Source organism: Bufo gargarizans, chromosome 2 (genome assembly GCF_014858855.1).
Source record: "Bufo gargarizans isolate SCDJY-AF-19 chromosome 2, ASM1485885v1, whole genome shotgun sequence".
Classification (NCBI taxonomy): Eukaryota; Metazoa; Chordata; class Amphibia; order Anura; family Bufonidae; genus Bufo; species Bufo gargarizans.
The window spans coordinates 453,975,088-453,988,613 of NC_058081.1; the positions used below are offsets into that span (position 1 = coordinate 453,975,088).

A 13,526-nucleotide genomic window follows, 5' to 3' on the forward strand; every position below is an offset into this window, starting at 1 on the left:
GAGGCATTCGGGCCTGCGTCCTGGATAGGGGATTGGCCAGCACATAACACAGGGGAAGAGGAGGCAGTGGTGTGACCCGCAGACACTGATTGTGGGCCCAGGTGTTAGGGTGCTTTGATGCCATGTGACGGATCATGCTGGTAGTGGTGAGGTTGCTAGTGTTCACGCCCCTGCTCATTTTGGTACGGAACAGGTTGCAAATGACAATTCTTTTATCGTCCACACTTTCCTCAAAAAAGCGTCGGACTGTGGAACAGCTACCACTTGGCAAGGGAGATTGCTGCAAGGGGGTGCTCTGGGGAATAGTTGCGGGCCTGTTTGGTGTGGCCCGCTTTCTCCATTTTGCCACTGCACTGCCTCCTCCAGCCTGTTGCGGTGCCGCGGATCCCTCCCCCTCTGTACTTCTGTCCTCGCTCGGCTTGCCACCTTCCCAGGTTGGGTCAGTGATTTCATGGTCCACCACCTCCTCTTCCATTTCCTCACTCTGGTCATCCTCCTGACTTGTTGACCTAACAAGAACCTCACTTAGGTCTTGCCGCTCGCCTGAGGTGGAGAGTTCGTAGAGGCCAGCAGCAGTGCTCGGCACACTATTCTCACCCTAGAAAGCGCACTACCAACCGCTACCACGGCAGATGGAATGACGGAGGGAATGACTTCGCTCAAAGTATACAACTTGATGTACCGCACGTCCCTGGAGACCCTGCGCCGCGTCTTTGAGAAGTACGGCCAGGTGGGCGATGTCTACATCCCGCGAGACCACTGCACCAAGGAAATCCGTGGATTTGCCTTCATCCGCTTCCACGACAAGCGCGATGCCGAGGACGCGATCAACGGCATGGACGGGGCCGTGCTTGGCGGCCGGGTGCTGCGGGTGCAGATAGCGCGCTACGGCCGCCCACCTGACTCCCACCACAGCCGTTGAGGCCCCCCCACCCCAGAGGTACGGAGACTATGGCCACAGCAGCAGGAACCCAAGATGAAGAAGACGCAGTCAGTCCAGAAGCAAGAGCCGATCAAAGTCACGTAGCCGATCACATTACAGTAGCTCCAAGTCCCGGTCCCGCACCAGATCCCGCTCCAGTTCTAAGTCTCACTCTACCCAGAGATCAAAGTCCAAGTCTTCCACTGTGTCCAGATCCCGCTCTCGCTCCAGGTCTAGATCTAAGACGTCACCTCCGCCAAAGAACTCAAAATCCAGATCAAGATCACCAACTCCACCCCCTAAAACTCCAGAAGAAGAGCCATATACTTAGACTGGAGAGTCATCTTAAAGGCACCCACCCTGCTGGACCTGTCTGGGATGATAACAGTACAGTAAATGTACAGCCCTTGGAATTGTACATGGAGCAAGCAAACAGCCTTCCGAAAAGGCGCAGTTGTGTAGCAGTTGAGTATTGCTGGTTAGCTGTTAAGGTGGCGTGTTGCAGTGCAGAGTGCTTGGCTGTTTCTCGTTTTCTCCTGATTGCTCCTGTGTAACGCCGAAACACAAATCGCTGTCCAGTTTGTTAGCATTCCTGACAACTGCACGTCTAGTCGCCCGGGCCTTGCATAAAATAACGGACCATACAGTGAGCACCTCTAACTGATGATAAACACCTTTCTTTTACAGAATCTTGTTAATCCGATGTCATGCAGCTGTCATTGCTTTTGTATTTACTGATATCTGGCTCTGTAACATTCTGTACTATAACCACTCTTTATGTAGTTTATAAAACTCTTTAAAAAAAAAAAAAAAGAAACTCACTTATTGACAACTGTGTCTCACCCTCATCATGAACTTCTTGAGACACTAATTGCCATTGACTTATTGGCAACTGTGTCTCGTCGTCCTAATCTACCTCATGAAACACCGTCATCTTTTTCTGACTGTGGATGCTCAAGAGTTTGGGAATCAGTGCACAAGATCTCCTCATGTCCCTGTTCAAACAGTCTTGTCGAGAGGCCCAAATCAAGGAATGGTGATGAAAATAGCTCCTCAGAATATCCGAGTGTGGGATTACTTGTTTGCAAAGACTCTCCATGGTGGGAGGAAGGAGTATCAGGGTGAGGATTCTGTTGACCAGACTCTTGGCTACTGAGACTGGACTTTGTGGAAGAAAGGGTGGTGCTTAACCGACTGGAAGCATTATCTGCTGCAATCCAACTGACCACCTGGTCGCACTGGTATGACTTCAAGAGTGGTGTCCTTCGCCGCCCTGCAAACTGTTTCTTGTGCTCTGGCAGCAGGCACAGTTTTACCGCACCCAGGGCCACGGTCTCTGCGTGCACCATCAGCAGCACGGCCACTTCCCCGTCCCTTAATGCTCGCATTGAGCATATTAAATGGTATATATGTTTGCAAGTATGTCACATGCACAGAAGCGCAGGTTTTGTAAGTGTATGCACAAATAAACTACACTGAATGCCACAGATATTTAGGCATCACAAATGTTACATAGGAGATGTAGCGCAGGTAATGTCGTCATCAGCGTAACAAAAGAATTACACTTAATTTCACAGATATTTTGTATGCGCAAACGTTACACAGGGGATGTAGCACCTATCGCACATAAGGGCCAAAGAACACGTGCTCTGGTACATGCCCCAAAATATAACACCAAAGAATAGCAACAACCGGAGATCTACAAATGAATAAATCTTTATTATCACATGATTTTAAAAACATACATAAAAAATAACAATTTCAGGTGGTCATAGAAAACATTTGGCAAATCGCCCTAGAAAGTCACGTGGGTCAAGACTTACAAAGGTATAACATTCTTAGTAGACAGCATGTATATAGGGACAATACACATAGTTTTATATAGTAAAGTGCTTGTGCAAGTAAACATATACTCATAACATGTCAATCCTATAGCAGCCACATCAATCACAGTACAACAATATTATAGCATCAAACCAGTCATGTGTCCTGTGCCCTGGCACTCCTTTCGCTCAATGCTTCATCGGGGGGGGAGGGGGGGGGGGAATTCACCCCCTGATGAAGCATTGAGCGAAACGCGTGTTGGGGCACAGTGGCTGGTATGATGCTATGATATTGTTGTACTGTAATTGATGCGGCTGCTATAGGATTGACATGTTATGAGTATATGTTTACTTGCACAAGCACTTTACTATATAAAACGATGTGTATTCGGCCAAGCATGCTCGCCCAACATTAGTGCAGAGCTTTTCATTATACCTAATGTCTGTGGAGGCTCCAATCCTGGTTTTGGCTCACAATCACTGATGGAAATCACTGACGTGTGAATGAGGCTTAAGTCAGGAGAATCCCCACAGGATAGGTATGTGGTCAACCGTCAAATATGTCACTAATAGGCTCCAATTTTGAAAAATTTATACTGCACAGGGTATTTTTTTTGCATGCTTTTATATGGAATAGTGTAATCTAGCCACAATAAAAAGGTATAATACTTGTAATGCAAATCAAAATTGTGATTGCCATTGAAAACCGTTTGAAAGATTTCTGAAGGCTACTGTATTTAAAAGACCTGTTTTTGATTTGAAAAATTGTGGTAACAGGTGCTTCATCAAAGCATCAATTCCCAGAAGGGAGGGGGAGAAACATTAAAGTACATTTCTCCCCGCTACATAGAAATATCTTTTTAGCTTTCATTTCCGAGTGGCCTTTGTCCATGCTGCAATTTCTGTCATATGTCTGCATCTTATTTCCCTCCCCCTTCCTCTCTTAAATCCATTTATTTTTCCATTACAAATTCAGTCTGTCACTTCAGCTGCTTCTTTGTGACTCCTTTAAATATGGATATACTGAGGTTTTGCCTAGAAGGTTCAGCTTTCTAATTCCTCTGAGAAAGAAACTACAGGGAATTCCAGGTTCTGGTAACAGAGAGCATGAAAAAGTTCTATTAAAAAAACTAAAAGTTTTGGGTGACAGAAAGAACTGCACATACCACACTCTTAACAGTTGTTAATAGCTGTTTCAAAGTCTTTATGTTGTTTTTAGCATAGACAGGGGCGGATTAGCCTTAAACCTTACAAGGAAATTTCCCAGTGGGCAGATGCCCAAGGGGCCACCCAAGCCCTCTCTGCTGCTGGCTGGGGACAAAATGAGCTCTCAGCGGTAATTAAACCTGTGAGAATCGAGTAGTCATGTACCCGGCCAGCAACCACACATGCTCCTCTGAATTCAACTAAGGCCCGCATTTCATCTCCTTTGAAATTTTGCTCCATATCTTAAGCAGAGACAACTCGATGAGGAGAACAGAAAATGGCATCTCCTGATGACCACAATAGAGGGATAGCTTTTGGGGAAATATATGGTTATGATTATTTGGTGCTGTACTCTGGTATACAGAGCAACTTTAGTTCTCCAGTCTGCCCCTAAGCATAGAAAAGAAATGTTCATCATTTTTTTACTTCTAATGTCTCCCCTTTGATGCTGCTGCTACTCTGTACTGCTGGAGGTGGGCTATGAAGAATCAGTCTCCTTCTTCCTCTGGAAGCTAACTATACTGATTTCTTACTCCCCCTACACATTGGGATGTCATACATCTAAGACTTTCTGTACTTTTAGTCCATGTACAGTACACTTCCATTTACACTTACAGTAAAGTTGCCTGATGAATCAAAAAATGAATGCATGTTAGATTGTTTGTTTTTACCTTCAGGGTGAACCAAAATCTTGTAGGTGCATAAACAATGTACTGTGTGCCATTTGTGTTGCATTGCCAAGATCCTACCATAAGTTGAGTGATTGAATGCATATAATTTAATAGCCCTCACTCCCTTAGTGAATGACCCTATCAAGACAATTTTATTGCAAAGCCTACTATTGGACTACTTATAGACTACTTATGGTTACTGGGAGTCTACCTACAGCAAGCAGAAGTAGTCTAATCATCTGCCTGGACTTGACTTTTTGACATGGAGGAATAAAGACAATGTTATCCAAAAATACTATATCAATCTTATCCATTGGGTTGTGAGTATATCTGTTTTCTCTTTACACTATTCTATGGTTGGCAGTAAGAACGCTACTTGATGCTTAATATTTGGTACTTTATATATAATTAGTGTTAATCGAGCACCAAAGTGCTCGGGTGCTCTGGCCGAACACATCGGGATGCTCGGGTGCTCTACCGAGCATCCGAGTATGATGGAAGTCAATTGGAGAACCCGAGCATTAAACCAGGCACCCCTGCTCTGAAGAGGGGAGGGTGCCTGGTTCAGAGGAAAAGGTCAGAAATTGATGGAAACACCATCGAAATTGGTTTTGGAACAGCAAGGGGAGGATGTCTGGATGCATCTTGGACTCCTAGGTCGCTGCTGGGAACGTTGTTGTCCGAGTAGTACGCCACTTTTACAGACTGACACTAATACGCACAAAACCGAAGATAAAATCGATTTTAGAGGGAAAATTATTAGGAAACATTCTTTCCTGTATATTTACTTGTATATAAAGTGCAAGTGCTGCCAAAAATTACAAGAAAGAGGCACTCCGATACAACCTGTATATCACATAATGGAGGGCCTCATTCACATTGTGGTACAATTGTTCAGGTAGTAGGACTCCTACACACATAAAGCCTATGCACTAAGTGAAAGACCTGCCAAAAATTACAAGGAATTGGCACTACAATGCACACTTTATTACACATAAAGGAGGGCATCATACACACCCTTGAAAAATTATGATTGGTGACCCTCAAGGGCCTGCTGATCTGACCATCTAAAACATTAGGGGCGAGGGCCTGCTGCCGCATTGGTGACTCTAGATAACCTCTGGGCGAACCTCAACCTCTTGAACGTCCCAGTGACAGCGACGATCTATTTGCATGTCTGCCCTATCAACTTTCGATGTTCTTTTCTGTCTCTTCCATGGTGATCATGTGTAACGGGGAATCAGGTTTTGATGCCGGAGAGGGAGCCTGAGAAAGGGCTACCACATCTAAGAGAGGTCAATGGCTCTGATTGGCTGTTGTTGCCTTGCCCAGAGAGGGTGGGACAAGTTATTAAAGCACAAGTGTCCAAGTAAGGCAGCAGGTGCGCAGCAAATACCCACTCCAGACTCGGGGAGGTAGTGACGATAAATAACAATACAGCACTTTTAAGAGGACCTGTTATTGGAATAAGAACACTTTCTGTTAACAAGGATCTATTGGAGGGCAAGTCTGATGCCAGCAGCCAACTTGTTCCTGGCCTCCACAACGTTCACCCAGTGTGCCATCATGGTGAGGATTGTGTTGACAAGACTCTTGGCTTCTGAGACTGAACTTGGTGGAAGACAGGGTGGTGCTTAACCGACTGAAAGCACTATCTGCTGCAATCCAACCGACCACCTGGTCGCACTGGTCTGACTTCAAGAGTTCTGTCCTGCGACGCCCTGCAAACTGGGACATGAAGCTAAGTATCGTGGATTATTGCTTTTCTTGTGCTCTGGCAGCAGGCACAATTTTGACGCACCCAGGGCGCATGCATCATCAGCATCATGGCCACTTCCCCATCCCTTGCTGCTCGCCTTCTTCATATTAAATGTTATATGCACGGTTGACACACAAGATGTGGCACGGATGTCACAGTTCACAGCAAGCACAGTACATGGAAAATGTACGTAAAAGTATGGAAAAAGGAAAATAGATTTCACTTATATTTTTCCTATCTCTGGCCCCGACACACAGAAGGTATTGGACAGATGTCACAAGTCACTGCAGACACCCTCTATAGAAAAAGTATTGAAAATGAAGGAAAAAATATAGCAATTTTCACTTATATTTTCCTATCTCTGGCCCTGACACACAGAAGGTATTAGACAGATGCCCCAAGTCACTGCAGACACCCTCTATAGAAAAAGTATTGAACATGCTGGAAAAAAAAAAAGATAGCTATATTATATTGCTTAAAGAAGCGGAGCAAAACGTGCATTGGGGTGCACTCGTTGCTTACCAGAGGTCTGATCCCCTTACTGGACTATTACCCAGGTATCTCTATCTTTTCCCTTCATAGGCTACTTTCACACTGCCGTTTCTGGGTACGCCTGTGAGATCCGTTTCAAGGCTCTCACAAGCGGCCCAAAACGGATCAGTTCAGCCCTAATGCATTTTGAGTGGATAAGGATCCGTTCAGAATGCATCAGTTTGCCTCCATTCAGCCTCCATTCCGCTCTTGAGGCGGACACCAAAACGCTGCTTGCAGCATTTTGATGTCCGTCTGATGAAACTGAGCCAAACGGATCCGTCCTGACTTCCAATGTAAGTCAATGGAGACGGATCTGTTTTTACTAACACTATATGGTGCAATTGAAAACGGATCCGCCTCCCATTGACTTTCAATGTAAGTCAAAACGGATCTGTTTGCATTATCATGAACAAACAAAAAAAATATAATTTATATACAGTACAGACCAAAAGTTTGGACACACCTTCTCATTCAAAGAGTTTTCTTTATTTTCATGACCATGAAAATTGTAGATTCACACTGAAGGCATCAAAACTATGAATTAACACATATGGAATTATATACATAACAAAAAGTGTGAAACAACTGAAAATATGTCATATTCTAGGTTCTTCAAAGTAGCCACCTTTTGCTTTGATTACTGCTTTGCACACTCTTGGCATTCTCTTGATGAGCTTCAAGAGGTAGTCACCTGAAATGGTTTTCACTTCACAGGTGTGCCCTGTCAGGTTTAATAAGTGGGATTATGGCAAGAAAAAAAGCAGCTAAGTAAAAAAAAACAAGTGGCCATCATTACTTTAAGAAATGAAGGTCAGTCAATCCGAAAAATTGGGAAAACTTTAAAAGTGTCCCCAAGTGCAGTCACAAAAACCATCAAGCACTACAAAGAAACTGGCTCACATGCGGACCGCCCCAGGAAAGGAAGACCAAGAGTCACCTCTGCTGCAGAGGATAAGTTCATCCGAGTCACCAGCCTCAGAAATTGCAGGTTAACAGCAGCTCAGATTAGAGACCAGGTCAATGCCACACAGAGTTCTAGCAGCAGACACATCTCTAGAACAACTGTTAAGAGGAGACTCTGTGAATCAGGCCTTCATGGTAGAATATCTGCTAGGAAACCACTGCTAAGGACAGGCAACAAGCAGGAGAGACTTGTTTGGGCTAAAGAACACAAGGAATGGACATTAGACCAGTGGAAATCTGTGCTTTGGTCTGATGAGTACAAATTTGAGATCTTTGGTTCCAACCACCGTGTCTTTGTGCGACTCAGAAAAGGTGAACGGATGGACTCTACATCCCTGGTTCCCACCATAAAGCATGGAGGACATGGTGTCTGGGTGCTTTGCTGATGACACTGTTGGGGATTTATTCAAAATTGAAGGCATACTGAACCAGCATGGCTACCACAGCATTTTACAGCGGCATGCTATTCCATCCGGTTTGCGTTTAGTTAGACCATCATTTATTTTTCAACAGGACAATGACCCCAAACACACCTCCAGGCTGTGTAAGGGCTATTTGTCCATGAAGGAGAGTGATGGGGTGCTGCGCCAGATGACCTGGCCTCCACAGTCACCGGACCTGAACCCAATCGAGATGGTTTGGGGTGAGCTGGACTGCAGAGTTAATGCAAAAGGGCCAACAAGTGCTAAGCATCTCTGGGAACTCCTTCAAGACTGTTGGAAGACCATTTCAGTTGACTACCTCTTGAAGCTCATCAAGAGAATGCCAAGAGTGTGCAAAGCAGTAATCAAAGCAAAAGGTGGCTACTTTGAAGAACCTAGAATATGACATATTTTCAGTTGTTTCACACTTTTTTGTTATGTAAATAATTCCACATGTGTTAGTTCATAGTTTTGATGCCTTCAGTGTGAATCTACAATTTTCATAGTCATGAAAATAAAGAAAACTCTTTGAATGAGAAGGTGTGTCCAAACTTTTGGTCTGTACTTTATATTTTTTTTGTTCATGGCAATGCAAACGGATCCATTCTGAACATATACAAGTGTTTGCATTATAGGTGCGGATCCGTCTGTGCAGATAACAGATGGATCCACACTTAAACGTAGGTGTGAAAATAGCCTTAGTTGCCTGTTATTTGTACATCTACAGTTGGATCTCCCTATAGGGCCCTATGTTCATGTATACACATTAGGCATTTGGGTGGATGGTGTAGTTTCCTAGCTGGCTTTTTGTACTTTTGCTATTGCTCTTCCGAGACATTTTGTATAGAGTATGACAATTTGTGGGGATCTTATACCTTATCTGTCAACAGGTGAGCTGTTCGTCACAGCGCTAACCTGCACTGCTGCTATGTTTTTTCATTTATTTTGATTCATGAGTTGTTGTAATTACTTGTTTGTTATTACTTAATAAAGAGTTCATATTAAATGTTTGTCCTCCTGGTTTTTTCAGTGTTTCATGTGTTGTCATGCATTTTTCCATCTATTAGATGGTTTAATAGGTTGTACTAATATATTATATTGCTGCCAGCCTGCCACCACACACAATAGTCCTTAAAAGGACTTTTGGGTCTTTGGAAACGTTTTTCTACCTATGTAGTGTCCCACTAGGTGGGAGGGGGGGGGGGGGGGCACTACACAAGGGTTAATTGGGTCATGTGTTACTTATGCTCACAAGGGACAGTGATATTATATTGATCTATGCATTTAATGTATTTTTCTGTGTGTTTTTACATTTGTATGGTTCCCCTGTTATATGCTTGGCAGGCTTATTTGGGTGTAGTTAGACATCCCAGACACTAGAGGGAGATAGGTAGCCTCTAGTATAAATGTCCAGGCCCAGACAGGGAGGAGTTAGGTCATAGTCAGGAGTCTGTGGAGACAGAAGTGAGAAGGCACCAGCCAGAGATATGCTGAGGGCCTCCTCCTGACATGCAGCTGGATAGTCCAGGCTTCTAGTTGCACCAAGAGGCTAGAAGGAGTACAGCCTGCCTGGAGACCAGTAATCCAGCTAACACAGATGAAGTAACCCCAGTAGTAGGAATGGAGCTCCTGGGAGCAACCTGCAGCCACCTTCAAACCCAGCACAGGAACAGAACAACCAGCTCAGAGAAGTAAGCTGATGGGCAGAGGTACTTTAATATAAAGCAAGGGTCAATACGGGAGGAAGATTTATATACCAAGGATTAAAGCCAGCTTTTAAGCATCCGGGCCTTGGGATCCAGCCAGCTAGAATAGCTGAGGGGATAGTGCAGAATAGTTCTGCGAAGCGTTAACTGTTTACCCTCCAAGTATCTTGCAAGATTTATACCTGCCATATTGTGAAGTCAACCTGCTGTGCATTTGTGATAAAAGGGACTGCATCATTATCAACTGTATGTACAAAGTTGGACTGTTTCCCAAAGTAAAGCAACGTTTGGTTTACCATACCATCTTTGTACTCTATTACTACGCCTATAAATCAGTGTGCCACCATTACAGGCACTGGCGTCACGATCCTTAAAGGGACCTTGCCTCAGGCACTCAAAATACCTGCAGGGCACCTCATCCACCATCAGGCCTGGTCCCTATTTACAGAGTGTGCCCCAGAGGAACTTGTGTCTACCTCTCCTTCACTGCCGCATGCCTGCCCAGGGTTCTCCTCCAAAAAGTGAGTAACCCTCAATTGCCCATAACCGTGACCTCACTATCGCAATACCCTGCAGGTCTGGCGTGCGGCACTAAATTGATTGCGATCACACTTCCTACACTCTCTGTCCCTTTCTAAGTGCAGCTCTCCCTGACTACAAATGAGCCGAACATGTGTCATTGGGTATATAGCACCCGATGACCTGTTCCGGCCAGCCAATCACTGTAATGCCAGTAGCCAACATGGCTACTGGCATTACAGTGAGGGCAGTACTTACCTCTACGTTTATTGGCTGCATAGCACCCACAAAACGTGCAGGGAGGAGACTCGAGCATATGCGGTACTCGACCAGGTACCGCCATGTGCCGAGTATAGCGATGCTCGAGTCGAACAGTAGTTTGGCCGAGCATGTTCGCTCAACACTATATATTATCTTACACAAAGGTTGCCTCTGTCAAAAAGAAATTATGATATGAGTGTACCATTGTCTTTTAGCTACTGGATTTAATTTCTGTATATCTTCAACTGATGTTACATAGTACATACACTCACCTAAAGAATTATTAGGAACACCATACTAATACGGTGTTGGACCCCCTTTTGCCTTCAGAACTGCCTTAATTCTACGTGGCATTGATTCAACAAGGTGCTGATAGCATTCTTTAGAAATGTTGGCCCAAATTGATAGGATAGCATCTTGCAGTTGATGGAGATTTGAGGGATGCACATCCAGGGCATGAAGCTCCCGTTCCACCACATCCCAAAGATACTCTATTGGGTTGAGATCTGGTGACTGTGGGCGCCCTTTTAGTACAGTGAACTCGTTGTCATGTTCAAGAAACCATTTTTCCAGTCTTCAACAGTCCAATTTTGGTGAGCTCGTGCAAATTGTAGCCTCTTTTTCCTATTTGTAGTGGAGATGAGTGGTACCCGGTGGGGTCTTCTGCTGTTCTAGCCCATCCGCCTCAAGGTTGTGCGTGTTGTGGCTTCGCAAATACTTTGCTGCATACCTCGGTTGTAACGAGTGGTTATTTCAGTCAACGTTGCTCTTCTATCAGCTTGAATCAGTCGGCCCATTCTCCTCTGACCTCTAGCATCAACAAGGCATTTTCGCCCACAGGACTGCCGCATACTGGATGTTTTTCCATTTTCACACCATTCTTTGTAAACCCTAGAAATGGTTGTGTGTGAAAATCCCAGTAACTGAGCAGATTGTGAAATACTCAGACCGGCTCGTCTGGCACCAACAACCATGACACTCTCAAAATTGCTTAAATCACCTTTCTTTCCCATTCTGACATTCAGTTTGGAGTTCAGGAGATTGTCTTGAACAGGACCACAACCCTACATGCATTGAAGCAACTGCCATGTGATTGGTTGACTAGATAATCGCATTAATGAGAAATAGAACAGGTGTTCCTAATAATTCTTTAGGTGAGTGTATGTTGAATATATATTGACTACTGTACAATGGGTTCTTTTTAGATGCATACTAGATGAAGGTTAATGCTTATAAATGCAAATCCAGACACAAATCCATCAATATGTACAGGTGGCCCAGGCAAAATAATGTTTACATGTATATTAGCATATGTATATCAAGAGTGGCCACACAGGTCCAGCAAGGTTTGTTGTAGTCAATAATACAAAGAAAAGGTGGTGAATTTGCTGATCCTTTCATGATTTTTTCAATAACTAGTGATTATGTGGCATGAAATAGGCTTTGTGTCATTTCAATATATGTATGATCTGTGCATAAGACAGCTAGTAGTAACTGCACCACAGCATGCAGGAACCAGAACTGAGTCATCCAGTACATATATCTCACTGGGTCCCTACAGTCTGGCTGCATACTGATTTATTCAAGGATCAGCAGTTCATAAAAAATAAAACATTGAGCTTAGGTTTGAGCGTCAGACTGAAAAGATTCATTTCAACATTGTAATATTATGTTGTAGCAGCAGTGATTGTACTTGGTTGCAGTGACAAGTTATACCCGAGAATATTAATAGTATGAATTAGGAATTATTTAAAAAAAAAAAATTATATGAAAATTAGTATTAGAGTCCTTGTTTGAATAAGGTTAATGTTGATGTCCAGCAACATCAGGGATGAAGTTTTAGCAGGTGCAGAGATAGCATTCACATCCAGGTCCTGGGGCTTAAAAGGGTTATGTGGGCTACAGATATTAATGACCTATCCGTCAAACTAGATATAAACAAGTTTCTTGAAAATTGTTTCAACTTTGATTTGCCAAATCTTATAGAGAAATTCAATTTGGGTCTCAATAAATTCTACCAGAAGCAAATATGCTCTAATCCCTCTGAAAACTGGTATTTAACATTATAAGGTCTCCTAAGACCTAAAAACTGGAGAACAATATACTGCAGATCCCTGAAGAACAGACCCAAATGTAATGCTCCATTGCAAATGAGACATGCAAGCCAGGTCTCCTTCCAAAAGGACAAGAATATTGAACATCCCAGTATTACATTTCTCTAAACGAGATCTGCAAACCAACTCTTCTTCCAAAAGGACAAGAGTACTGAGTGAGATAAGAAAAAATTGCCTTGGTTAACTTGAGTGGCCTTGGGGTGTTCTGGGGAGTGGTCTTTCTCATTAGAGAGACCATGGAGTATGCATGAGGAGTATTGTATTTTTTGGTCTGAGAAAATACTGATCACTTGCCGGAATGCCGGATCCGGCATTAATTTACATTGAAGTGTATTAGTGCCGGATCCGGCATTAAGTGTTCCGGCAAAACGGATCCGCCATGCCCCTCAAAAGTGATCTTTTTATAGCGCTGCAGCGATTTTACGGTGTTTTTGCAGTGTTTTTGCAGTGATCAGAAAAAAAAAAATTCTGTCACTGCGGAGGGGCGGACTGAACGCAAGTGTGCGCGCAAGATCAGGCCTGATTGGGCGAACATTGTGTTTTTTGTAGAGCCTATAGAACATGTCCTTGGCATTTTCATGGCATTTTCTATATAGTTCTGGCAATGTGCGGATCCGAAAAATGCG

General features: G+C 43.8%; 1 pseudogene; it reads left to right on the top strand.

Moving 5' to 3' along the window:
- The first annotated feature begins 637 nt into the window (after positions 1 to 637).
- LOC122926003 lies at positions 638 to 1,253 on the top strand (annotated as a pseudogene).
- The last annotated feature ends 12,273 nt before the right edge of the window (positions 1,254 to 13,526 follow it).